The sequence below is a fragment of the Aotus nancymaae genome, unplaced genomic scaffold, assembly GCF_030222135.1.
Source record: "Aotus nancymaae isolate 86718 unplaced genomic scaffold, 86718_ANA_hifiasm-v0.15.2.pri h1tg000018l, whole genome shotgun sequence".
NCBI classification, from domain to species: domain Eukaryota; kingdom Metazoa; phylum Chordata; class Mammalia; order Primates; family Aotidae; genus Aotus; species Aotus nancymaae.
In genome coordinates, this window is record NW_026988430.1 from 11,385,238 (window position 1) to 11,412,840 (window position 27,603).

Sequence of the window (27,603 nt, forward strand, 5' to 3'; positions counted from 1 at the left end):
GGAAGGATTTCCTTCCCACTCCGCTCCTACTACAGTGATGGTTCCCCTAGAAGCTACAAGGTAAAATTAGCTGAATGGAAGCTGAGCTCCAATGGGCTTGGCCAGTCTCTGGGTTAATCCTGGGTAGTGAAGACACCTTTGTTAGTATAATCGGATATGATTTCTGTTTACTCTTGTCCCATGAGATTATTGAGAATAGAGTTTCCAAAGCACATACGGGATCCAGAGACTCTTAGTTCAAGAAAAGAGCTTCATAGCTCAAAACGAACCCCCTTAGTACAGGGATACAAACAAACAAAGAAATAAACAAAAACAGGTCTGGAGAGGTTAAATGACTTGCACAAGGAGCTGGAGGCAATTAAGAGACAGAACCAGGCAGAACTAGGAGCCCCATCCTTCTCAGACCTTTCCAGATGCTTCCCGACCTCCCGCCCCACCTCCTTCCTTAAGCTAAAGGGTCTGTATAGGACTTCAGTGTTATCCCCTCCCCCTTCTTGGCACTGTCTTTAATGTTTAACTTGGTCTTGGAGAGGGCAAAGAAGTTAGAAATAATAAACAAATTTAATTATACTTATTACTACTAAAAAACACTGGAGGTGCCAAAGACGCTTAATTCTTTCAACTCTAATAGCAAGTTAAACCTGGCCCAGGTTTGCTTTTTAATTGCCAGCAAAAATATGGCCAATGGAATTACTTGTTTCTGTCTTGAGCTAGTTCCCAGGTGCAAAATGAGAAATCTTTACCTGGAGAGAGATCCAAGATGGCCGATTGCTAGCGGCTCAGGATAGTAGCTCCCGGTGAAAGCGCAGAGAATGAGAGGACGCCACACTTTCAGACAAGTTTTTGTTGCTCACAGACCAGGAGATTCCCAGCAGAGGAGCCCCACGGGTCGCCAGCGTGACTCTTGTGGCCGGTGAGGCGGTTCTTGTTGCAGAGTAAACGGGACTGGGTGACCTTCTGGTCAACATTTGGAGCTCCGAGAAGACAGAGTCACCCATTTAGCTGATTGAAAAAGGGACTCAAGAGGGAAGCCAGACCAGAGATTCCCAGGCAGAAAAGCACCATAAATCCTAGTGCCGCTGTTTTAGCCGGCACAGTGGGTTGCTCAGATTCCAGCGCTGGGAATCAACAAGTTGGACGTCTACTCAGAGACCTAATTTGAAAGTCGGTAATTACAAAGATGACAGGTGGATAAATTTACAATGATGGGAAGAAACCAGCGTAAAAAAGCTGAGAATACCCAAAATCAGAATGCCTCTCCCTCTACAGGGGATCACAGTTCCTCATCAACAGGGGAACAAGGCCTGATGGAGAAGGAGTGTGTTCCATTAACAGAATTAGGCTTCAGAAGGTGGATAATAAGAAACTTCTGTGAGTTAAAAGAACATGTTCTAGCCCAACGTAAAGAAACTAAGAACTTCGGAAAAAGGTTTGATGAAATCCTAACGAGAATAGACAATTTAGAGAGGAACGTAAGTGAATTAATGGAACTGAAGAACACAATAGGAGAACTCCGTGAAGTATGCACAGGTTTTAACAGTCAAATTGATCAAGCAGAAGAAAGGATATCAGAGGTCGAAGACCAACTTAATGAAATGAAATGAGAAGACAAGATTAGAGAAGAAAGAGTAAAAAGGAATGAGCAAAGTCTCCAAGAAATATGGGACTATGTGAAAAGACCTAATTTACATTTGATAGGTGTACCTGAATGTCATGAAGAGAATGAATCCAAGCTGGAAAATATTCTTCAGGATATTATTCAGGAAAACTTTCCTAACCTAGTAAGGCAGGACAATACTCAACTCCAGGTAATACAGAGAACACCACAAAGATATATCTCAAGTAGAGCAACCCCAAGACACATAATTGCTAGATTCACCAGGGTTGAAATAAAGGAGAAAACTCTAAGGGCAGCTAGAGAGAAAAGTCAGGTTACCAATAAAGGGAAGCCTATCAGACTCACAGCAGATCTCTCAGCAGAAACTTTACAAACTAGAAGAGAGTGGGGGTCAATATTCAATATCCTCAAATAAAAGAGTTTTCAACCCAGAATCTCATATCCAGCCAAACTAAGCTTCATAAATGAAGGAAAAATAAAATTTTTCACAAACAAGCAATCACTCAGAGATTTCATCACCACCAGGCCTGCTTTACAAGAGCCTCTGAAAGAAGCACTATACACAGAAAGAAACAACCAGTATTAGTCATCCCAAAAACTTTCCAAAAGGTAAAGAGTATCTCCATAATGAAGAATCTATATCAACTAATGGGCAAAATAGCCAGCTAGCATTAAATGACAATATTAAACTCACAAATATCAATATTAATCCTAAATTTAAATGGATTAAATGCCCCAATCAAAGACACAGACAGGCAAACTGAATAAAAAGTCAAAACCCGTCGGTATGCTGTATCCAGATCCATCTCATAAGCAAGGACACACAAAGACTCAAAATAAAGGACTGGAGGAAGACTCACCAATCAAATGGAGAGAAAAACAAAAAACAACAACAACAACAAAAAAACAGGAGTTGTAACTTTCATCTCTGACAAAATAGACTTTAATAGTAACAAAGACTAAAAGAAACAAAGAAGGACATTACATAATGGTAAAAGGATCAATGCAACGACAGGAGTCAATGATCATAAATACATATGCACCCAATATAGGAGCACCCAGATACATAAGACAAGTTCTTAATGACTTATAAAGAGGCTTGGACTCCCACACAATAATAGCGGGAGACTTTGATACCACATTGTTAATATTCGACTGTTCAACGAGACAGAAAATTAACAGGGACATCTATGATTAGAACTCAGACCGGGAACAAGTAAACTCAGTGAATATTTATAGAATTCTTCACCCCAGGTCCACAGAACATACATTTTTCTCAGTATCACATTACACCTATTTTGAAAGTGACTATATAATTGGAAGTAAATCACTCTTCAGCATTTGCATAGCATTTCACAGACTCAAATGAAATATTGGTTGGCTGTTTGTTATTTTCTTCCCTTATTACTTCTTGTCTCTGCTGTTAAGCGCAATTATCGGCATAAAAGAGATTTTCAATACCTATTTTTAGATTGCATTCCAGCCTGGGCAATAGAGCAAGACTCCTGTTCTCTCTCCCCCTTTCTCTTTCTCTCTTTCTTTCAAAAAAAAAAAAAAAAAGAGAAGTCTTTACCTGTCTGAGAGACACTTTACAGTGTCATCTTTGCTCATTAAAGCACCTTCCCCAGCTTCCTGTGAACTGAACGTGTACATGTTTAGAAAGAGGTGTCTTCATGTGTGTGAGTAAATATACCCATATGAAATTCAAGCTCTATTGTTATTGTGCAATTGGAGACACTGCAAATATTTGCTTTCTATGAATTCAGCTTTATTGGTGGCATTAAGCAAAAAAAAAAAAAAAAAAAAAAAATTTCCATATGCTTCTAGAAAGAATGCAGAATATTTTTATGCTGCTTAGTCTGTTTGCCTTAACCTCCATATCCATTTCCTGCCTTCTCTGCTGGCTACTGCTCCAGGATACAAACTCCTAAGGCTTATAGCAGTGAGGCTGTCTTGTAGACTGGTTTCCAATTGCCTTCTGTCATTGGGAAGTGCCCTCAGGAGATTAGAGGGCCAGAGGAGAGAGAGATACCATCTTCCTCCTTGCTCTTAGCTGCAGTGGGCTCTGTTTCCGGTCTGTACATTTCAGTGAACACTGTTCCTGCTGGGCCTCCCCGACCTTCTCCTCAGCTCCAACTCTCTGGGCTCCAGTAACACCAAGTCGCCTTCAGGCTTTGGGTATGGCTACCTGATAAAATATAGGACACCCAGTTAAATTTAAATTTCAGTTAGGCAACTAGTAATTCTTTTAGTTTAAGTAAATGTAATTGCAATATTTGGGACAAACTTGTACTAAAAAATTATTCATTGTTTATCTGAAATTCAAATTTAACTGGGGTCCTGCATTTTTATTTGCATCTAGTGACCCTAGGCCAGGGGATTTCAATGGCTGGTTGCTGGGTGCTTTACCATCCTTCACTGTTTCCCTTAAATGTCATCCCTTGCTTAAGAGAATTACAATCTGATTTAGATGCTACTTCCTTCAGGGGCGATGACTGTACCTGCTGCCAGTATGTAACAGGCCAAGGGGAGAGCTGGGGGAGGGGTTACACTGGGGGCTACAGTTCCCAAGACACATAGAAACTTCCAGGCATCCTCTGATTGAACCTGTAAACTTTTTGGAACCAGGACGAGGTTGAGGAGGTGAGATTAGGTTGAGGGGGCGGGGATTAGGCTGAGAGGGTGGGGATTAGGCTGAGAGGGTGGGGATTAGGCTGAGGGGGCGGGGATGGGCTGAGGGGGTGGGGATTAGGCTGAGAGGGTGGGGATTAGGCTGAGGGGCGGGGATTGGGCAGAGAGGAAACACAAGGGCGTGGGTGTAACAGCACTCAGCCGAATTAAGAGATTGGGTTGCTTCATCTCGTCCTTTGTGCCAGTTTTAGCCTTACAGCCCCACTGTATTATAAAGCAGCCATAAGAGCAACAGCTTGGTATTTTCTTAAAGTCTTTCAACAAATATATATAAAATCTTTATGCAAGCCTGGTTCTGGCTAAGACGCTCTTCCTTTCAGCCATCTAAACTGTTTCTACTTTTATATTAGTAATCATCGACAGGTTTTTACAGGCAGTCCCAGACGACTGAGGGTTGGGGCCCTTTGTCCTGGGTCAGGAGGATGGCAGCCTACTTTTTCAGTGCTGTGTCTCCTCTCCCACCCAATAGGTAGTTTTAAAGCTACCAGATTCTGACAGCCTGCGACGGGTCCTGTTTATTGCTCAGAAATCAAGAGGAAAGTCCACTCTGCCAACAGCGCCCTTGGGATTTTTCTCAGACAGGGTTGGTAATGATTCCCGTTAAAAATGATGCTGGAAAAAGTGGGCTTTATTCCCAATGCAGAAAATAGTGTAGGTCAGCAAAACCAGAGAGAAGAGGAGAACAATATACCCAAGTCAGAGGGGATCTCTGTGTCCTAACTTTTTCAACACCCCATTCTAATGTGTGTTGAGGTTTTTAGAAAATTAGTGCATCTTTCAGCCACTAAATTCATCAAACTATGGGCCTTCCCAAGGCAGAGACTCTATTTCTAAGATGTTTGTATCCTCAGGAGTCAGCACAGTGCTGGCACAACGTGTGCACCTGAATTAATCTAACTGCCTGTATCACCAAGGAACTAAGTCTTTGTGTGTATTAGTGGAGTCTCAGCTAGCTGACTCTTGCTTTGTAAGTGCCAAATTTTAACTTGAACCTTATTTTTATTTTTTAAATCAATTTCATTGAGGTAATTGGATACAATAAGATGCACCTCCATTAGTATAGATTTTGGTGAATTGACAAATAGAAACATCTGTGCAACCACCTACAAATCAATGTATAAATCATCTCCACCAACCCCAAAATTCTTTTGTGGCCCTTTGGAGTTAACTCTTTCTACTTGACCTTTTTTTTTTTTTTAAGAGTCTTTGCAGTGGCGTGATCTCCACTCACTGCAACTTTCGCCTCCCAGTTTCAAGCGATTCTCCTGCCTCAGCCTCCCGAGTAGCTGGGACCACAGGCATGGGCCACCATGCCCAGCCAATTTTTGTATTTTAGTAGATATGGGGTTTCACTATGTTGGCCAGGATGGTCTCGATCTCTTGACCTTCTGATCCGCCCACCTCGGCCTCCCAAAGTGCTGGGATTACAGGCGTGAGCCACCATGCCCGGCCTCCACTTGACCATTTTTGATGGGAATTGGTCTAAAACACAACCCCTTCACTTCATTCAATGAGAATACCCAATGCAAGTGCCTTTATTGTTGACTCCCCAAAGCCTACATTATGAATAGTAGTTTCTGTAATATCTTTAAAAATGGATGAGGGGATTAGACTATTTTGCCTCTAATAAACCTGCACTGTTTTGCATGGGAGGTTCTTGTTGGCCATTATAAAATTGTTAATCTTTTCTCTAACACATACCTGTCACTTTTATTGTACGTTTAGTCTTTAAAAATCAGTGTTCCTGGGCTGGGCATGGTGGCTCACACCTATAATCCCAGCACTTTGGGAGGCCGAGGTGGGCGGATCTCAAGGTCCAGAGATCAAGACCATCCTGGCTAACATGGTGAAACCCTGTCTCTACTAAAAATACAAATATTAGCTGCTGCTGGTGGTGCGCACCTGTAGTCCCAGCTACTAGGGAGGCTGAGGCAGGAGAATTGCTTGAACCCGGGAGGCGGAGGTTGCAGTGAGCTGAGATCGCACCACTGCATTCAGCCTGGCCAGAGTGAGACTCCATCCAAAAAAAAAAAAAAGAAAAAAGAAAAAGATCAGTGTTCCTGCTTTTGACCCAACAGCACCCTTGACCCATTTTCATATTTGCCTCTTCTAATCTGGTATGGCTCAAAACACCAGATAATCAATCTTATTAAGAATTAAGAAAATAACTAAATAGGGTACTCTTAAGAATAAATGAGTCCAGGTTTAGTGCATGGACTTGGTGTCATGTCTTTGCTCAAAGGTTTTCATCTTCCTGGCTCTGGGCTTTGGCTGTCTGAAGCCTGACCATCCTCAGTGCTCAGCTTCTCTTTGGCTCAGCAGAGGAAGCACAAGGCTGTCTCTTTGGTTTCCTGGGGATGCCGTTTTCCACACCCACTTCTCGAGGCCAAAGGAGAGCGATTTCACCCATGCCACAGTTAGAGTTTCCAACTGCAGAATGCAGAAGGTTTTTGTGAAATTCGAGCAGTGTTTTCTTTGAGAATTTTAGAACAGCTGTTTTATAGCAACCATTCTAGTTCAACTAACTGAGCTCTTTTCTATGCAGTAATTTTTAAAATTTCCAATGGTGTCTCTTTAAGAGCCTCTCCAGTTGGCAGCCTTTTCTCCTTGGCTTCTTGCCTCTCTCTGTCCTTCTTTGTCCTGCTCTGCAGCATCACTGAGAGCTGTTGTGTACGTGCAGCTTGTGGGGCTCTTGGCCACACTGAATGGGCCACAAGGGGACACCTGGGACACCCTGCATTACATTTGAAAATGGCCAAGAGGACTTAGAAAGAAGAAAACTGATCTCACCATTTCTAAGGGATGGGGGTAAATGTGGTTGTGGATTCTTGTTCCTGGGTGAGTTTTGGATGTTCTTCTTTCCTGAGATAACATTCAACAGTGGTATGCAGGCTGCAAAACGCAGCTGAACGTCAGTGACTCTTCCATGGTATAAAGGGATTACTCTGGGTCCTAACCCCTGAAGTCTGTGTGGGCTGACCTGGCCAAGGCATTCATGATGAAGGGTGACTCATCACTTCCTTGACACTTGGCTCTGAAGAATGAAGGTAGATGACTGGGAAGTCATTGTGATCGTAGTATCTTGCATTGATTGTGGAGCCTGTTGCTATACAGTGAAGGAGCATTTGCAGGCGGGTTTGGAAAGTAGAAGTCCAGAGAGTGAGGAAAGAGGGAAAAAGCAAAAGAATTGAGAAAGATGACACATATAAAACCTGAATTTAGTTGGAAAAAAATATTTTTAAGTTACTTTTAACAGATAAATTGATCTTGTTTTTGATCATTTATACAGAAGGTAAATAATACTATTTTAGTCTGAAATGCAAAATAAAGATGAACTGTTTTCCAATAGTTTGTGCAATTTTCATGTAAAAAGTGAAGGATACAGTAATTCCTTTGTAATGGATAATTTCTGGATGGTTTCTCATTTATGGACTGAATGTATACTCTTCCTCCTGCTCCCATGCAAACTCATATGTGGAAATCCTAGTCGTCAATGTTTTATGAAGTAGGGCCTTTGGGAGGTGATTAGGTCACAAGAGTGGAACCCTCATAAACGGGATTAGTGCCCTCATAAAAGAGATCCTGGAGAGACCCCCTCTCTCCCTCTTTCCATCGAGTGAGGATATAAGAGGTCAACCATCTGGAAACCATGGAGAGAAACCGCATGGAATCTGACCGTGCTGGTACCCTGGCCTTAGACTTCTAGCCTCCAGAACGTGAGATGTAAGTTTCTATTGTTTATAATACACACATCTGTTGCACTTTGTAATAATAGCAGCTTGAACTGAGGCAGCTTTCATTTGCACATGATCTTCCTGGATCATCTATGCCTCATTCTGCTTTGCTGTTGCTCCAGCATTCACTGAGACCTTTATATTCTATATGTGTTTGCTGACTTCTGTAGCACCTATTTCCCTCACGAGTGTGTAACACCCATGAGAGGAGGCATTTTCTCTGTTCATTTATGCATTCTTAGTGCCTAGGATGTGCCTGGCACATTAAAAAAAAAAACAAAACACTCAACAGGTGTTTGTTAAATGACTGGGTGAACACCAGTGGCACTTTCCTTTTTAAAAAATTGATAGCATTTAGGCCAGTCGCGGTGGCTGATGCCTGTAATCCTAGCACTTTGGGAGGCCGAGGTGGGTGGATCACAAGGTCAGGAATTTGAGACCAGCCTGGCCAAGATGTTGAAACCTCATCTCTAGTATAAACACAAAACTTAGCTGGGCGCGGTGGCATGCGCCTGTAAGCCCAGCTACTCAGGAGGCTGAGGCAGGAGAATCGCTTGAACCTGGGAGGCAGAGGTTGCAGTCAGCCGAGATCGAGCCATTGCACTCCAGCTTGGGTGACAGAGTGAGACTCTGTCTCAAAAAAGAAATTGATAGCATTTAAAAGATATGGTGGCAAAGGTAATACATTTTCACAGAAGATATTTAGAAAACATAGAAGCAGAAGGGAAAAATAAAAATTAACCCCAATTTCACCATGCGGAGACAATAACGTAAACATTTCGATGTGTATCCTTTCAGTTTTTCAAAGCATTCATTTAGCAGGGACTGAGTGAGACGGTACATTGTATATTTGTCAAAAGATGCTTCCATTTTCACCTTGTCCTGGTCGACTGCAGACAGTCTCTTTGGATGATGCTTGTGACTCTGCCCCCAACACTTGAGGGGTGCCTAGTGGTTGGGTACATGGGTTCCAAAGCTGACCCTGAAGCTGGTGCTGGGAACCAAGTCACCAAGGGCGTGGATGCTTCCATCAAGGCAGACGAGATTTAAAGAACTAGCCTCAGTGGCACTAATGAGACCAATAGCAAACCCAGCCTGGGACGTCTTAGGAGACTGGTCACAATTTCCATTTCTCTCTCTGTTTGGTGTTTCTGCACAATACGTGAGGAGTTTGGAGAGCAGGAGGAGGCCTCGAAAAAGACATCCTGGGCTTCCTGATAATGTGAGCATTGAGGGGCTCCACTACTTAATTATATAGAAAGTTATGTTATTAAGTTGTTTTCTAAGATTAAATGGATCATATTTATGGTTGTATGCCTTTAAAAAAATAAAATTTACTTTGATTTATATTTAATCTTTTTTTAACATTTCTAAGGGTGTCTGAAAATGTTAAGCTTCCCTGGATTAATACGTGGTTCTCTGACCTGTGTAAATTTGCAAAAGAATGAAAATTACAAATAGGAGGGAACACTTCAAGACCTGGTGTCTTAGGTTTGTTCCCTCCAGGAGGCTATCAAGATTCAAGTGCAAGGGGTTCATTTTAGAGGTGATCTGGGAAGCACCAGGAGGGGTCAAGGAAGTGAGAATGGGCAGGGAAGGGAAGGAAGCCAATTCAGGTGTGCCCAGAGCAAGTTATGTCAGTAGGCACTGGTGCTCCATCCCACTGGGACTTCTGCCAGGGCATGTAGATGTCCATCATGCCTGACAGATACAGAGCTACGGCATCTAACGCTCACCCACGATTGGTTGCAGGCTGCTTACGTAGGGGGTCACTCCGTTGCCTTCTAGCTTGCCCTTACACAGGTTGAGGACGCTCCTGTGGCTGGAGAAAGCTGGATCTGAAGGTTGTAGAAACTTGCAGAAAGAAGCCATCAAAGTGACTCTGAAAGGTGAGTGCCTGCAGAGGGGCTGTGGGTGGGGCAGCAAGAGCATTTGCTGCATCCAAGGTGCTCCAGCCCCACTGTCACCAGGCAGCTCTGCGTGGGAGATTATTGAGCCTGGCTTCACTGCTAATAAAGTGCTATTTTAATTTCCACTTGGGGCCAGGCGCGGTGGCTCACGCCTGTGATCCCAGCACTTTGGGGGGCCGAGGCAGGTGGATCAACTTGAGGCCAGGAGTTCGAGACCAGCCTGCCTAACGTGGTGAAACCCTGTCTCTACTAAAAATACAGAACATTAGCTGGGTGTGGTGGTGAAACCTATAATCTTAGCTACTTGGAGGCTGAGGCACGAGAATTTTTTAAGCCTGGGAGGTGGAGGTAGCGGTGAGCAGAGATTGTGCCACTGCACTCCAACAAAGCAAGACTATGTAAAAAAAAAAAAAACGAAAAAAATTCCACTTGGCCATGTTTCCTTGCTAATAGGCTACCTGAATGGAAGGGCTGATGGACAGCTCTGTATTAGGTCAGGCTTGCTAAAAGGCAGGATTCCCTTGAGGGGTGTGGGTGGAGGGTAAAGTATTGACAGATGATTGTCATAATGAGGATACCTCCTTTAATTTAATTCATTCCTGGGCAGCATTGTCTGTCTTCCCCGCTTCAACCCTAAACATCCCCTAAACAGCTCCACGTCGGTCATGGAGGTCTAAAAGGACCTGAGGCTGCTGTGAGCATCTCACCTGGTGATCCTTCCCTCACCGCTAGCAAATCTCCCTCCTGGGCATGCCTCCTCTTCATTTGTCTTGGTGGCAAAAGTCTGACTGATAATGTTGGACTCCTTGTTTATGGTGAGAACAGAAGGGAAAGAGGAGCCTCCTGACAGTCACATATTTTAAAAATGTATTTTGTAAGCAAAATATTTCACACTGTCTGGAGATTTTTTTTTTTTTTAATTGAGACACAATCTCCCTCTGTCAACCAGGCTAGAGTACCGTGGTGTGATACCGGATCACTGCAACCTCTGCCTCCTGAGTTCAAGTGATTCTCCTACCTCAGCCTGAGTAGCTGGGATTACAGGCAGCACGCCCAGCTAATTTTTGTATTTTTAGTAGAGATGAGGTTTCACCATGTCGGCCGGGCTGATCTTGAACTCCTGACATCAGGTGATCCACCCACCTCAACCTCCCAAAGTGTTGGGATTACAGGTGTGAACCAATGCACCCGGTCAGATCATTTTTGTGGTCATATTTGTTGTGTTGAGAAAATTGGACTTTTTGGATTTTTCCTTAATTTTTATACCTTTCCATTGTTTATGCCTGCAAAGAATTTTTCTAAATGTCTGCTATTATGATATTGACATACTTTCTTGTTTTATCTGACTGTAATGATTTAAAATCTATCTATCTATCTATCTATCTAGATATCCAGATATAGATATTTATGCTCACACACATACATAAATGTAATCCAAATATATATAATTCAAGTATATTTAATTCAAATATGCATATATATATGATTTCAATAAGAAAAATCTCTATGCATTGACATGGAAAGATATATCTGTAAACAATAGATAGAGAATAGTAGGTTTATAAACAAGAGCAACAATCCCTCCTCTCCTTCTGCCCTCACAACCCTCCCTCTGTTTAGAGAAAGGTCTGGAAGAAAGCACACCAGACATTTAACAATGTTTTTGTGTGAAGAGGAGATGGCTAGGTAAGGAGATTGTAACATTTTATTTTGCACATTTCCCTCTTGTTTCATTCTACTTTCAAGAAGCATGAACTTTCACAATTAAACAGTTTTAAAAATCCCAAATCCACAGTCTTTCCCCTTTTGCAAGAGGTGCCATGTGAGGTCCCTCCTCTCTTACAAGAGGCGCCATACAAAGAGGGATTCCCAGCAAAGGCTTCCCACGGGGGCAGTGCCCCTTTGAGTGGTGGCCTTCTCTGTGCCGTGAAGATATTGAGCTGGAGATGGAAATAGTAGGTTGTGCGCAGGTCTGAAGTAGGCAGAAACCAGCTCTCTCTACCTGATGGGAAACAGAGCATTACTACAGGAATGCAGCCCAGGGTCAGGTGAGTAAGGGAGACAGGACAAATGCCAACAGGCAAGCGCCCCTGGGAGGTTGGATACTTATAGTGACCGACCCCACAGAATGGTGGGCAAGGGGATGCCATGGGCACATTCGCTCCTATCGCACTGCCCTCAGCTGTACCCTGGCTGCCCCACCCCATCCTGGGAAAGGGAGTGATCATTTGATCGGTCAGAATCCGAGGTGGTCATGGAGGCATACTTGCTGGTGCTCAGAGTGAAACCTTATTAAAGTTGTCGCCGTGAGTGTTATCTTCTGGCACTGTCTCAGTCCACGTATTTCCTTTTCGTGTTAGATTGGTGCAGAGGTAATTGAGGGTTTTGCGCAATTACCTTTGCATTAACCTAATAGTAATGTTTCTTCTCCCGTAGCTGGGTCTGTAAGCTGTCTGGGTGAGGGGAACCAGGGATTCAGGGGCTTTGGGAGGTAGGCAGAATTCCATCCTGCATTCCCAGAACAAACACAACCTGGAGGGTGATACAGCACCTCTCTCCTTGTCGTCTTTCCCCAAGGAGACGCTAGACTCTGGAAATCCCCCTAGGTCTGGAGGTTTCCTAAGCATATGACCAGCACAGCTCTTACCAGATGGCTTTGAATGAAGAGCCGCTGGGCTAGATGAATGATATTACTGATATTTTCATTTAGTGACTCTTTGTTCCGAATAGCTTCCCTGTGAGAACTGCATGATGAGGAGCGTGAGGAGAATGTGGGTATTCTTGGTCCCTTATCTGCTGTAGTATCTAAAGGTCAAGCGCTACCAGCCCTTTAAGAAAACTGGGAATTTTGTAGCTTGTGGGAAGGCATAAGACTTTTGCTTAAATGTCTTAAGATTTAAATGTTTTAATATAATTCTGGCAGTAAACCTGTTCTATGTTTAACATTCCCAAGAGTGCTAGTAAAAAGAATATCCTAATCGATATTCTATGTGCTACTTACTTTGGAAGTTGATGTAAGATTGAGCTGATGTGGGTATTACATTGTTTTGGTATGAATATTTTCAAAACCAGATTGTCCTCTTCTGCCTCATGAAGATGTAGGAATTGAAATAAAATAAGTCTAAGGATTTTTGTCAATGGATTGATGTGCACCTCAACTATTTATGAAACATTTGAAGTAGCTCTTTGCCACTTTGATCTTGGGGAGTTCTGATTCTGCTTGGCAGAATATCAAAATGTGTTCCTGGAACAAATACTCAAATATGTTCTAAGTTTGCAATACTCAAAAATAGCTTTTCAATTCAAGCCCTAAATATTGGGCCTGTTTCTTTTTTTTGAGACAGTCTCGCTCTGTCGCCAGGTGCCAGGCTGGAGTGCAGTGGCACGATCTCGGCTCACTGCAACCTTTGCCTCTCGAGTTAAAGCAATTCTCCTGCCTCAGCCTCCTGCGTAGCTGGGACTACAGGCGCACCACCACGCCCAGCTAATTTTTGTATTTTTAGTAGAGTCGGGGTTTCACCATGTTGGCTAGGATGGTCTCGATCTCTTGACCCAGTGATCTGCCCGCCTCGGCCTCCCAGAGTGCTGGGATTACAGGCGTGAGCCTCCACACCCTGCCGGGCCTGTTTCTTTAGTAGCAAAAACTGTCCATATTCCCATTTCCCTTTGAATCACCAGTGCAAGAGTGCTGCTCCAGAATAAAAAAATGCTAACAACAAAACTCTTACAGTATTTTTTTGTGCTTTGTTTCTCTAGCTTTCAGTGGAGACACTTAGACTCTGAAAAATAATTGCTATAATGCCAGTCATCTAATATGGAAAGTCTGACAAATGTCATTTTCTGATTTAGATGAAGTAATTTATAAAGCATTGAAAGGAATCCCCATGGATTCTATTCTCAATCTCTCTGCTTTCCCTTGGTTTAGTTAAAATTGTTCCCATTTCTTTGAAATCTGGCTCAAAGCTCACCTCCTGCAGGCAGTCTGCCCTGAATAACTTCTCCTCATTTTGATCTCTCTTCTACGTTGAGCAGTCTTCCCTCAATATTTACATTGTATGTTTGCATTTTATCAATGAGAAAACCTTAAGTGTATTTGAGAAGAGAAGGTGTATGGTTATATATATATATGTTAGAAAGACTGCTCTTGCCATGGGATAGAGGATATGCTGATGGGGGAAGTGAGTGCTGTCAGTGAACTGGGACGTTGACCATGTGTGTAACGAAGGGGAGACAGAAGAGGGATTTGGAAACAGAAGGGATGCGGAGGCAGAGCTTGACAGTGGACAATTATTAAGTGTAGGATAATGACAAGATTTTGAGCTTATGCCTCTGGGAAGATGGAGTGCTGTTAACTCAGATGGGGTGTGAAAGATCAGAGAGGTAGGAAACATCTGTGTATAGGAAATAGGTACATCGTGAGTTTTATTTTGTGATGTCTGCAGAGAGATAACACTTACACATCTATGTATGGATTCTCTATAAGTAATTGGAAATTTAGCTTAGAGTTTGGGAGAGGAGTTGGAACTGAAGACGTAAGGGTGGCAAATGTGCGTGTGTGTATGTTTGCTGGGGGGCGGTGAACAAATTCGTGGGAGTCCATGAGACCATCAGAAGGGTGCTGTAAGTGAAAAGATAAAAGGACCCTGAGAATTCTTACTCATCAGGTTGTGGACAAGGAACGGCCGAGGAAGGAGGCGGAGCAGGAAGCCTCAAAATTTAGGTGGAGAGTAAAGAGTCTTATCTTAGAAGCAGAATATTATATTGAATGTCTCCATTCAATTCAATTAGACAAACATTTATCAAACTACTAATAGGAAAACACACCAGTACCAGCAAAGCGTTTCTTGATTTCAAGGAACTTGTAAGATAAATGGAGAGATGGACATTTATCAGGTTGAACCATATGAAATGCCAAGATTCCACCATTTTGATTCACAAAAATTGCGGCTTCATATGAAACAACCTAATGTAATATGAGAAAAATGCAATTATTATCTTCACAGAGTTTTTAACAATGGTAGTTGTATACACAGAGGAAGTACTCAAGATTGAAAAACGCATCCCAAAAGGCCTGACATATACATTTGTTTTCCTGAATGACTTTTATTTTAATTGCTCAGAACATTAGAATCTTCTGAAATGTCAGGTTTAAAAGGTTAACTTGCCTTATTGTTATAGATGGCACCAACACTTTTCACTCATGTCCTGAGATAAGAGAAGGTTTAAGTTTTTCTCTTAATGATCCAAGAAACATCCTGAGACCACCCTGCCATCCTGATCAGACCAACTGGGTTCCATGCTAACCCTAAATCATGGAAAAGGAGCTCCATGTGTTGATAGGCTCAGGTCTGGAACCTTGTCCATCATGAACAAGAGAAGGGATCAACCCCACATAAACCCATAGCTGCTCCAATTGGGAGTGGATGAGATGGAGATTGGGAAAGCAACCAGCCATGTCACTGCTGCGTTCAAGCGGCAGGGTGGCACTTCAGGTTTAGGAAGATTGCTTTGCAGCATTGTGGATTTAACTGTTGAATGTGTGTGATATTGGAGACAGGGAGGCCGATCAGGAGGTAATTTAAGGGATCCATGTGAGAAAAGATTAGTGTGCATGAAAACAGGGGCAGTGTGAGTCAGGAGGACTCACTTCATGTGTTATGGAGCTACTAGAAATTGGCCACCTGGATGCAGAGAATGAGGGAGGTGGGATGGGGTAAGAATGCCTTGCCCATTTCTGGGGTCAGGGTGAAAGTGGTGGGGTGGTTCATTAGGAGAAGTAGAGGGAGTAGACTTTAAATTTTGGAGGAAAGATGACCATGTCTGTGATCTTTTTTTGTGTGTTTTTCTTTTGGTTGAGATGACCTTGGAATATGACAGATAAATGGTTTTGCACCTAGAAGAGGCTGAAATGCAAGGTTGAGGTCGACAGTGTAGGGTTAAAACCACGTGTATGGTTGAGGTCTTCCTAGCTAGAGTGCAGGAAAGAGAGGGAGGAGGGGGCTGATGGGATGGAGCGGGCTATGAAGGCAGACAAGGAGTGAGCTCTGTGATTTGGGACAACCTCTTTCAATCATTGTTTCCTTAAATGTAAAATAGGGATAATAGTAACTGCCTCATAGGCCTGTTTTGCTGATAATCTGAGAAAAAGTCTATGAAAAGTGTACCTGGTACCTGACACACAGGAAGCATTTCCAGGATTTTTATGCCCTGCTTAAATGAAAAATTTTCATGTAAAATGGAAAGATTCTGAATAAAGAAAATAAACAGCTAATAAGGTAAGTTGGGGCTGATTCTTTTTATCATTATGATGATAGTGGCTAAGAGGGTCTCCTTGGGAACCAGCACAGCCACATTCCTGCCTTGTGACCTTGGGTAAGGATCTCCAAGCCTTTTTTTTCTTATGTAAAATTGCATATAACATACCCTTTATACAGATACTGCGATGTTGAAATAAGGATGTATGCAAAATTCTTAGCAGAATTCTTGATGCTATAAACAGTTTTATGTCATGTTTTTAAGGAGTAAGTCCTGGAGGGATTAGTATCCCAGAAGCCCAAGGAAGGGAGAACAAGGCAGGGAACTTCTACAGAATGAGGACAAGGAGGTTCTACTGGGTTTGGCCACAAAGAGGTGACTGTTGACCTGGGAAGACACAGGTTTGGATGAGTGGTTGAGGTGCAGTCTGGCTGCAGGTGAGCTGAGCTACAAAAAGAAGGTGAGAAAAATGGAGCCACCGCAGTGCTTGAGTCTCCAGGGAAGGAAAGAAGATAATAGCCAGAAGGTATGTGAGGTCGTGAGTGTTCTGTTTCCCAGGTGGTTAGTTTTGGTTGTGTGTTTCTAAGACGTCCTTTCCACTCAGATTTTATAAAGGATTATTTAGAATACTGACCACCCATTACTTATGATGATCTTTTTCTTCATTCAGGTTCAAATAAGATGGGCTTGTTTGGATATTAAGACTGTCTTTTAATCAAAATAAATGGTTTGACACTGCTAGAAATACTTGGGTTTCTTTTCTTTTTCTGAATCACAGTCTGTTTAAAATCAGCTTAATCAGACAAGACAGGGAAATTACGAGGTATTTGAAAACATGGACAACTAGATAAAGAGAGCCTGGCTGCTTCTTTCTCTCAACAGTCTTTCAGTGCTGTTCTGGGTGCAAAGATTTTCTGCTTAGTGACGCATTGCTAGTTAAAATTCACACACACACACAACAAATATGAAAGCCATAGAAATCTACAAGACACGCCTCAATTTTCCAGTGAGGAAACCGAGGCCAGTTTCTGCAACATCATGCAATTAGTCAGTAACAGATGGGACTATAACACTGTAAGTTCTCATGGGTCCAAGAGCAGTCCTTCTTCCATCACACTAAATTCAGGTAACTGACATTTATCCCTGTTTCTCACTAGATCTGTGAACCCAGATGTTCAACTTTTCCTTCCGTCATCACACTTTCTTAGCATGTTGGGTACAACTCTGTTAATAAGACATATTTACTCTATGTTATTATGATATCTCTCTAAGTGGAGCCTGAAAGGCAGAAATCTCTCTCTCTCTCTCTCTCTCTATATATATATATATACACACACACTACATATATACATATGTATATATGTACACATATGTATGTGTGTGTATATGTATGTATTTGAATATGTGTATCTCCAATGCTCTGCACTTTCCCTGAAGAATCTATTGAGTACTTGAATGAGGGGATAAGCAAATGATCTATCCGATTGATACTGACTTTTCCTTACGTAATTTCATAGAATGATATACAGGCTTTGATACTTTGATATTTCTGTGTGCACATTATCCAAATAGTTGGACCTATTCCAGAGCTTTTCCTCCCAAAGGACAATGTCTATCACTGCAGCCTGCCCCACATCCCTTCCTGCAGACATCATGGAAGCACATGTACGACTAGCGCAGATGGTCAATATCTCTTGGAAGTGAGATTGTTTTCATGAATATCTACATGGTGTTTGGACATGGGATATCTACATGGTGTATTTTTCCTAGGATGTAATCTGTGGTTTTATTTTTTTGCCATCCTAAATTAGAAGGAGAACATCCAAATTTTGCCCATATTTCAGCAGATATATCATGGGGTAGTACACGCTCTCTACAGTGAATCAACCCTACCTCCTGCCTCAATAGATTTCTGGGTGGCTTTGGACCTACTGAGCATATTATCTCAGACTAGTTACTCCAGAATGGAGGATAGTGATGACTTAGAGTCCGGGGATTCGGTCTCTGATCCCTCAGCCCTCCTTATTGTTCAAATTAGAGGAAGCTGGGCCTTTATCCAAATGAGTAGAATGTAATTTTAAAGTATTTATCACCCTTCTATTGATTTCTTCTCTCCCTTTCTACCCAAATAGCACTGAGATCCCCGTTACTCTCAACGTCTTGTCACTCCTCAAATCTGCAGTTAGAGTCCAACCCACCATTTCTGAACTCCACCAATGTTCACCAAATCCCTTTACTAAAATCTATGTTCTTCCCCAGGTTGAATAAGTAAATATGATTTGCCCACTGAAATGCTAGAAATTATTGAAGAAAATAAACAATTCTTAAGCCAAAAAACCTTTGGCAAGCAACTCGGGTACCACTTGTGAGTTTTCCCAAACTGGAGAAGACAAAGTCTTGGCAGAAAAGAGGGAAAAGAGAGGGAAGCAGAGGCTGTGGGGCAGAGAAAGGTCTGGTTGACCTGCAGGAGAAGTTGGGTTGCCCTCCCTGCTTCCACAGAGGACCACCAAGAAAAATGTAGAAAGAAAATAAAAGACTTGTGAAGATTTTAGTAGTGGCCCTACCTTTGGATAGTAATCTCACCTGTCTCCCACTTTTCTTCATCCTGGAATCAACGTTTTCTCTATAGCTATATTCTCTCTCTCTCTCGTTCTCTCATTCTCTCTCTCTCTCTCTCACACACACACACACACACACACACACACAGATGCACAGATTTTGGATGCCTCTGCACTTATATTACATGCCAAAGAAAGGGATTGCACAAGAACAAGAGCGCCTACATTGACCCTCTAGAGTCTTCTCTGCTCCTACCAGCTTCGTGATTTGGTCTCCTAGATTTTGTTCACACCCACCCTCAGGTCTTCTACCTGGCTACCTATCTAAATCTCATCGTGGATAGGATGCTGTTTCCTAACTTCTCCCTTACATTAATCCATTAACCCATCTAACCTGGGGAAGAACATAGATTTTAGTAAAGGGATTTGGTGAACATCGGTGGAGTTAAGAAATGGCGGGGTTGGACTCTAACTGCAGGTTTGAAGAGTGACAAGGAGTTGAGAATAATGGGGATATCAGTGATATTTGGGTAGAAAGGGGAGAGAAGAAATCAATAGAAGGATGATAAATACTTTAAAATTATATTCTACTCATTTGGATAAAGGCCCAGCTTCCTTTAATTTGAACAATCCAGTTCAAATCCAGTAATCTCACCTCTCTCCTATTTTTCTTCATCCTGAAATGAGTGTTTTCTTTATGGCTATGTTCTCTCTCTCGTCCATAAACAGATTTTGATGCCTCTGCACTGACATTGCATGCCGAAGAAAGGATTGCACATGAACGTCGACCCTCTAGAGTCTTCTCTGCTCCTACAGGACCCCGTGAATTGGCCTCCTAGATTTTGTTCACACCCACCCTCAGGTCTTCTATCTAGCTACCTCTCTTTAAATCTCATCATGGGTAGAATGTTGTTTTCTAAGTTCTCCCTTACATTGCTGTATTAATGAGGACTCTAACATGGTACCTGACAGAAACTCAAATTATTGAGTTTCTGTCAATCTTGTCCAGTCCACAGCCTGCAGGCCACATGTGGCCCAGGATAGCTTTGAATGTGGCCCAACACAAATAATGTGCTCCAACACAAATTTGTGAACTGTCTTAAAACATTATGAGAGTTTTTTGCATTTTTTTTTTAGCTCATTAGCTGTCATGTTAGTGTATTTTATGTGTGACCCAAGGCCATTGTTCTTCCAATGTGGCCCGGGGAAGCCAAAACGTTGGACACCCCTGCCTAAGCCAAAAGGAATTGATTGGCTCACATAACTGAAAACTGTGTGAGTTAGTTCAGTTTCAGGCATGCATAGATTTGGGACTTAAATAAACCATATCATCATGTTCCCTCTCTACCTCCCTCCCCATTTCTTGGGTCTGCTTTCATCTGTGTTGTCTTCATGCTCTTCCAAATGATCTCCATGTGATAGCGCTCCTCCAGGCTTTTAAGGTTCTTAGATTTTATGCTCTCAGATTGGAAACCTTTCAGACTTCCAGAATCCATGTAAGTCTCTGCAAAAGGATTCTGTTTGGCCACAGTTGGGCCACGTGCCCATCTTGGAGCAGTCTCTGTATCCTGGAGAGTGGGATTTGCTATTACCCTCAGCTATATGCCTACCACTGGGACAGTGGAAACTGGCCCCCATTGATAATTCTACTAGAATTACATGGTGTGAGGCTGATGGTTCCTAAAAGAAAGTGTTAGGGACCACAGAAACAGTAACAGAGGGTCACTATAACTGCTATCTTTGAAATAATACACGAATTTATTTATTAACTCTGAGGAAATGAAACAAAAATGACAAATAAAGGATACAATATTAAAAATATCTTATATCAGTGGTGGGTCCCTTGCTCTTCCAGACTTCCAAGATGAATCTCTAATGCTGTAGGGAGAATCTCTGTTTTGCTCATTATTGTCTTCTTAGTACCTGGCACTTAATAGGTGTTTAATACAGTCTCTTTATAGTAGGGCATCAAGTGAGGTGAAATTGAAAACAGTAAGCCAGTGACTACTAAGTTATAGGGGCCAATAGCAAGAAAAGATGGAATAATTTTTCCTATCACAGGAAGAATTATGTCAGCGAGCCCTCTCAATTAAGAAGTTGTAAGGAGGCAGCAGGCATCTATAGAAGAGGAGGATGTACTCAGTGGTGTGCTGGTAAATGTTCAACAAGGGACTCTCCAGGGACACACAAGAAAACCAAACCTCTGATTTGTAGCAACTGCCTGTTCCTATTGTGCAAATACTCACACTGTGGTCAACACCAGTCTAGGCTGAGTAGCTCATACCTGCAATCCCAGCACTTTGGGAGGCTGAGAAGAGAGGATTTCTTGAGCCCAGGAGTTTAAGACCAGCTTGGGCAACATAGTGAGACCTTATCTTTGCAAAAAAAAAAAAAAAAAATTTGCTAGGCATGGTGGTGCGCACCTGTAGTCCCAACTACTCGAGATGCTGGGGTGAGAGAATTGCTCGAGCCAAGATGTTCAAGGCTGCGGTGAGCTATGATTGTACTATTGCACTCCTGGGTGATAGAAATGAGACCCTGTCTCAAAACAAAACAAAACAAAACAAAACAATGTAATCTGAGTTACCAAAGGCAGGTTTGGGAAGAGCTGCACACCAGCAGTCACAATCAGTTCTCAGGAGCCTGTATGCTGTATGAGCTGGCTCTAGCCCAACATAGGACATAACCAAGTCTTTTGTGGATTGATGAAGGTTGCTCCTCCCTGAGATTCTTTAGTAGGAACCCTTGCAAGAGAGTCACCAATTGCATATGGAACTTGGGGTTTTCTGGGGACGAGAGATCAACATCTAAAATCCTTATCCAAATATTTGAAATTAGTTAAACCCAATGAAGTGGCCCAAGGTGGCACTGAGCAAGATTCTTGGTCAGATAAGGACCCAGGGATCCCAAAGAGAAACTCACCATGAGGTGCATAGTTGGTCTAGTGACCTGGGTACAACGTTGGTATTAAGGTCACTGAGAATTTCTAATGTAGCCTATGGCTGAGGCTAGAAGTTACTCTGTACTCAGCTACCCAGGCAAAGGTAATGTACTTCAGAGGACAGTGGTTAAGAATTTGAGTGTGGCTAAAATTATTACAGTACTGAATCCCATTAAGTGCATCACTTGGATTCTGCCAGGTTTCCAGAGAGCAAAGACCTTAATGCAACAGTGCATAAATATTCTTTCAATTGTAAAGTCCAGTCTGAACAGTGATGCAAACCAGAGGTTTCCAACCTAAGCCCTAAGTGCTCACGGAGTGTTATCAGTCAGGATAGGTTTAGGTTATGTTGTAGTAACAAGTAATACTCAAGTTTTAGTGGCTTAGAACAACATCAGGTTATTCTGAGTTTATTCCGAATGCCATCATGGATATTGAAGGTTCAGGCTGATAGATATTCTTTACACTTGTTTCTACCATCACTGAGGCATAAAAGGATGTAATACATTTATGCAATGGATTTTAAATGACACCTCAATTCTGCTCTCATTTCATTGGACAAAGTGAGTCCTGTAGCTGCCTGTAACCCCATTGTGGGCAGGATTGTGCAATCCTAGTCTGTGCCCAGAAGGTGGAACTGGCAAACAGCACTAGCAACCACAGAGGTTGACTGAAAATTCGAATTATGTTTTTACTCTTAGTCTTTGTAAGAAGAAATCAGCCCTATTTTATATTTGAACTGAATAAGCCCCCAGGAATCTTGAACAACTCAGTTGGAGGAAGGCCTAAAGGCAACACTAAAACCTATATCAATTACTTGCAAAATGTAAAGAGCAGTTTTAGTATGTCAAACAGGTAAAATAAATCAAATTTGATTTGTTGAATGAATGAATGACAGAAACTTCATTTGATGGAATTATACGTCTCTCCTATAAACATTTTTTGTGATTCTTTTTAGATATTTTTCTGTGAGTTCCTGTCCCTTCATTCAATTGCATTATTACTGTAGGTGAGAACAATGATTTACCCTTCCCCTCTGATAGGAAGACTCTATAATCAGATTTATCCCTCTCCCAGTAGGTTTTGTAGATAGAATTGAAAGATTTATTTTTTTTAATAAATGGGAGCCAAATGTCGAATTAGGGCTGTTTAAGCGTGAGATGCAATCAAGTTAGGAAAGCTTAGGTTTTAATCCCAGAGCACAGAAGTTTACAGATCACAAAATTCTTTTGTTCCAGTTTGTTGAATTGTTCTTAAAACCTCCAAAAGCAGAGCATTCTTTTTGGAGCGTGACAAATGAAACAGAGACATACAAACAAAAGATGCTCACTACCCCTAATCTCTCCACGTAATCAGTATCAATAGATGTGTCCTTTCCACATCTTTTTCCTGCACTCATAAACACATATACACATCTCTAGAAAGGACGTACTCACATATATGATGCATTCCTCTTCATTTCTTCCTCCTTTCTTTCTTTTCTTCTTCTATAAATGACGCTGAAGTATGCCTTTTACTCAGAAACTCATTCTTTTGATAATCTGTGAACATCTCTATAAGTCAGGGGTTTTCAGCTTGTGGGTTTACCCCTTTGTGTATCATAAAATCAATTTACCCGGCCAGTAATTTTTAAGTGAAGCAGTGTGGAAAAGAATAGTAAATAACAGAGAACTTTGCATGTGGTAAGAGTAAGTATTGTTTTCTGAAAATTCCGTTTCATATGTGCATATAAATTCTGTCACCTACAGAATGAGGGTAATAATAGTGCCTACTTCATGGGCTATGACAGGTTTAAAAGAACAATTACACATAATGACTGGCACCTTGTAAACACAGTATAGGTGTCATCTTTGTCATCATCATCATCACCATTGTCCCCACTAGACCTGACGTTCTGTCTAATCCAAGATTGGAGGAAAGCATATGATTTGTTTTCATTTGTATTTGCCTGTCCACGAGCAAGACTGACCATCTATTCAGATGTTTGTTTTTTCCCTTGAACAAATTTTCCTTTGCGTTTTCCCTTGAACAAATTTCCTGTTCATTATGCCATGCCCATTTGTCTATTTTTATTTGATCTTGAAACAATTAATTGTACGACAGGGATTTTAACTCTTTGAGCTTATTGGGAAATATTCTTTTTGCCAATATTAGCAAATATTATATTGGGAAATGTTCTTACCAATCTATCACAGTCCCCTGAATTTTATTTATAGTGCCTTTATCCGTTTAGACATTTCTAGTTTTTGAAATAGCATTTATTTGGTTTTTTTTCTTATGGCTTTGGGGATCTCTTCTTGCTTAATAAGGACTTCTTTACCATATGGCTACATAAATATTCTCCTACATTTTCTCCCCCAAATCTTGAATGCTTTATTTTTTACATTAGATCTTTAATTCATCTGAAGTTTATTTTTGTATATGGACCGAACTAAGAGACTAACGTTGCTTTATTTCAGATGAATGACCAATTATTCCAGTCTCACTTATAAAATAAACCATGCTCTCATGACTGAATTTAAATATCACCTTTATCATATATTAAGTTTCTACATATGCTTGGAGCTACTTCTGGACACTTTTCCACTGATCTGTTTGACCCTTCTTATGCCAGTACCATAATATTTTTATTGCATCATTTCATGTATAATCTCTCCCTTACTCTTTTTCTTTATTGTCTTAGTGATCCTTACACATTGATCTTTCTTTCTTTCTTTTTTTTTTTTTTGAGACAGAGTCTCGCTTTGTCACCAGGCGCCAGGCTGGAGTGCAGTGGCGTGATCTCGGCTCACTGCAACCTCCGCCTCCCAGGTTCAAGCAATTCTCCTGCCTCAGCCTCCCTAGTAGCTGGGACTATAAGTGCATGCCACCATGTCCAGCTAATTTTTGTATTTTTTTAGTAGAGACGGGATTTCACCATGTTGGCCAGGATGGTCTCGATCTCTTGACCTCGTGATCAGTCCACCTTGGCCTCCCAAAGTGCTGGGATTACTGGCGTGAGCCACTGCACCTGGCTGACATTAATCTTTCAATACAACATTTAAAATCATACTAACAATTTTCATTAAATAATCTTGTATGATTTTTATTAAAAGTTAATTTATATTAAGAAGAATTGACATTTTTACGATATTGCTTTCTCATCCATTTGTTTAGATTTTATTTTATATTTTTCATTGTATTTTTCACATAGAAGATTATTACTGATTACTTGGCAATTTAATATCAAATGTAATTGATCATTAATGGAATTTTTTAAACTGCCTTTTCATTCTAAATGACTTCAGCTAATACAAAGATGACTTCTGTGCATTTATTAAGTTTTTTAAATCAGATTTGCTCTTTAATAGTTTTAAAAAGTCATTACTATATTCTCTTGGCTGTTCTAGGCATATGGTTATACAATCTATAAATAAAGGTAATTTGCTGTCTTCATTTCCAAATTAATTCTACTCATTTCATTTCCTTTTACTATTACATTAGCTAGATGCTCCAAAACCGTGTTGAATATAAATGATGCTCGAAGGTATCCCTGTTTTATTTCTGGTTTTAATGAAATTGATTACTATTTCACATTTTAATAGGATGTTTGATTTTGGGCTTTGATAATAGTCTTCATCATACTTAGGGCATTCTATGTATTTCTGTTTATTTCAGCAATAGTTATGTTTGCTGAAATCTGTCAAATGCCTTTTCACTCCCTGTTTATTTAATTTGCTGTTGTAATCAACTTAATGGATAAATGTTTTAATATTGATCCATCTAAGGTTCCTGGAACAAATGGCTACTTTGGATGCAAAGAGGAAAGATATAGTAAAAGAAATAAAAAGAAAAGAAAAAGCTGCTTGTGCATGAATACACATGAAGAGAGAGCAAACTGATACCACAAAGCAAACAGCAAATGTGGGATTCTTACTGAAGTTTGGGTTATCAGGAGAAGAAAGAAAAGAAATGAAACCTCCAAGAACGTGAAACAAACAAACTAAACAAAATCTTGTTTCCAGGCCAGATGTCGTGGCTCACGCCTCTAGTCCTGACACATTGGGAGGCTGAGGCTGGTGAATCACCTGAGGTCAGGAGTTGGAGACCAGCTTGGTCAACATGGTGAAACCCCGTCCTTACTAAAAACACAAAAATTTGAAAGACGTGGTGCTGTGCGCCTGTAATCTCAGTTACTCAGGAGGCTGAGGCGGGAGAATCACTTGAACCCGAGAGGCAGAAGTTGCAGTGAGAGGAGATCGTGCCACTGCACTCCAGCCTGGGTGACAGACTGAGACTCTGTCTCAAAAGAAAAAAAAATCTTGTTTCCCAATAGGCTTTATTATTTTTTTGGCAAGGTAACAGGGAGGTTATGCCTTCTGATCCCTGAGTAGATGAATAAACTATTTTCTAGCTGGTGGATACAGGTCTCGGCATGATATTTGTGAAGATTATTGGGTAGATAGTTGTTGATTGTGGTCTTCCCAGTATTTCAGAAAAGTGCAAATATTATTTCAATAACTACTAAATAAGTGAATTATTTTTCTCCTCCAGTGCTTATTTTTAACTGGCCACTAAGAAGAGTTACTTCTGGATTCCAAATATCTTTTAAAGCTGACCTTGTCTCTTTTTCCATAGCCAGTGTATTAGGTCAGGCTTTGTAATATCTTACCAGGAGGGACAGAATACCAAGCTTGAAGGACAAAGATAAGAGGGACTGAGCCTGATACTGGGTACCATAGCAATTTACATGACAAGTGGAACTAAGGAAGGAGCCAAATGCAGGGATAACCCAGGCCCCATCCCAGAGATTCTCACTTACTTGGTCTGTACTGGGGCCTAAGCATACTTTTAAATATGGCTCAGCTCCAGGCAACTATAATGCACTCCCTATGCTGACAACTATTTGAGCAGTGGTGCTTGAAGGGTGGTCCCTGGACCAGATACAACAGTATCGTTTGAAAATGTGTTTGGTTTGCGATTTCGGGGCTGACCTATCCAGATCTGTTGACCCAAAACTATAGGGTTGGGGCTCAGCAATCTGCCTTATAACAAGCCCCCAGGGTAGTCTGATGTGGGTGCCAGGTGAAAGCCATTACCGATGACTTGGAGAGTTGCTAAGTAGTTAGAGAACTACACCCTCAATGGATCACTGACACTAAAGAAACTCGATTCTGAGGGCTGGGGATAACAGATAACACTTCTGATTGCTACAGGATGGTCAAGAAGAATATGAACGCAGGAAAAGGCGTTGACTGCATTTGATAAGGGGATCGGAGGCATCTTGAGGCAGTTTCAATAAAGAGGTGAGGGTGGGGGTCGTGATCCTCAGGGTTAAGGAGAAGGAGATGGTGAGAAAGAGGTGGGAGTGGTTATGACCTGTTCACTGCAGACCTACGGCCGTGAAAGGAAGCAGAAAACCAGAGATGAATGAAGTTGGAGGTGGCAATTCCATTCACACAAAGAGCGTCTTTGTTCATTTGTTTATTTTTTCTTCAGGAACAGATTATACTTTAACAGGTTGTGAGACACAAGGAGAAGTTCCTATACAGAAAGAAGGATTGATTTTGGAAATTAAGAAAGAAATGATTCCTCATTTTCTGGGTCAAGAGAAGATAACTTTTCAACTATGGGTTAGTTTCGGTAAACCACTGGTCCCATTTCCTCCCTGCTTTTTTTTTTTTTTTTTCCATTTTATGTGACAAAAGAACACACTACAGAGAAAAAATAATATACAACAGTTTCTTCCCTTGGCCTGAAGGACTATAGAGACTGTTTCAGATGGGTGTGTTCCCAGGTTTAACAGAGCCTTCTTAGGTTTCTCATGTGGGCCATGCGAGGGGTGCCACCGACGGAGGGAGAGAGTGCACTCTTCATTCTTCAGGGGCCCCATCTTCTTCTAGGGGAGCATCTGCTC